Below are 1856 nucleotides of genomic sequence, written 5' to 3'. Positions count from 1 at the left end.
CAGGCTTTATTTAGGCAGAGGCAATAAAACAGACAGACGCCACTGCGTCAAAATCTCCAGCAAAAGGTCAAAAGTGCACGGCGCGTAACAGTCACAAAAATAAGCAAATGTTTAACAATTAAACATCCTTTGTGAAATACCACGGAATACAGGGGAAAAACCAGTCTGGCGCGTAGAACACGTAACAAAAACAATTCCACAAAAAGACATGAGTGGGAACAGAGGAATAAATACATGCAGTGTGATTGGGGAATGTAAACCAGGTGTGCAGTGAACAAGACAAAACAAATGGAAAAATAGAAAAATGGATCGGCGATGGCTAGAAAGCCGGTGACGTCGACCGCCGAACGCCGCCCAAACAAGGAGAGGAGCCGACTTCGGCGGAAGTCGTGACATGAAGCAATGTACATGACGGTTATACAGCTGAAGTCGGAAGTTTACATACAACCTTAGTCAACTACATTTAAACTCAGTTTTTCACAATTCCTGACATTTAATCCTAGTAAACATTCCCTGTCTTAGGTCAGTTAGGATCACCACTTTACTTTAAGAATGTGAAATGTCAGAATAATAGGAGAGAGAATGATTTATTTCAGCTTTTATTTCTTTCATCACATTCCCAGTCGGTCAGAAGTTTACACACACTCAATTAGTATTTGGTAGCAATTCCTTTAATTTGTTTTACTTGGGTCAAACATTTCGGGTAACCTTCCACAAGCTTCCCACAATAAGTTGGGTGAATTTTGGCCCATTCCTCCTGACAGAGCTGGTGTAATTGAGTCAGGTTTGTAGGCCTCTTTGCTCACACATGCTTTTTCAGTTCTGCCCGCAAATTTTCTATAGGATTGAGATCAGGGCTTTGTGATGGCCACTCCAATACCTTGACTTTGTTGTTCTTTAGCCATTTTGCCACAACTTTGGAAGTATGCTTGGGGTCATTGTCCATTTGGAAGACCCATTTTTGACCAAGCTTTAACTTCCTGACTGATGTCTGGAGATGTTGCTTCAATATATCCACATAATTTTCCAACCTCATGATGCCATCTATTTTGTGAAGTGCACCAGTCCCTCCTACAGCAAAGCACCCCACAACATGATGTTGCCACCCCCGTACTTCACGGTTGGGATGGTGTTCCTTGCCTTGCAAGCATACCCCTTTTTCCTCCAAACATAACGATGGTCAATATGGCCAAACAGTTCTATTTTTGTTTCATCGGACCAGAGGACATTTATCCAAAAAGTACGATCTTTGTCCCCATGTGCAGTTGCAAACCACAGTCTGGCTTTTTTATGGTGGTTTTGGAGCAGTGGCTTCTTCGTTGCTGAGCGGTCTTTCAGGTTATGTCAGTATAGGACTCGTTTTACTGTGGATATAGATACTTTTGTACCTGTTTCCTCCAGCATCTTCACAAGGTCCTTTGCTGTTGTTCTAGGACTGATTTGCACTTTTCGCACCAAAGTACGTTCATCTCTAAGAGACAAAATGCGTCACCTTCCTGAGCGGTATGACGGCTGTGTGGACCCATGGTGTTTATACTTGTGTACTATTGTTTGTACAGATGAACGTGGTACCTTCAGGCATTTGGGAATTGCTCCCAAGGATGAACCAGACTTTTTTTCTGAGGTCTTGGCTGATTTCTTTTGATTTTCCCATGATGCCAAGCAAGGAGGCACTGGGTTTGAAGGTAGGCCTTGAAATACATCCACAGCTACACCTCCAGTTGACTCAAATGATGTCAATTAGCCTGTCAGAAGCTTCTAAAGCCATGACATAATTTTCTGGAATTGTCCAAGCTGTTTAAAGGCACAGTCAACATAGTGTATTTAAACTTCTGACCCACTGGAATTGTGATAAA

This window comes from Oncorhynchus tshawytscha, linkage group LG08 (genome assembly GCF_018296145.1).
Source record: "Oncorhynchus tshawytscha isolate Ot180627B linkage group LG08, Otsh_v2.0, whole genome shotgun sequence".
Lineage (NCBI taxonomy): Eukaryota > Metazoa > Chordata > Actinopteri > Salmoniformes > Salmonidae > Oncorhynchus > Oncorhynchus tshawytscha.
This window is presented reverse-complemented; position numbering follows the sequence as displayed.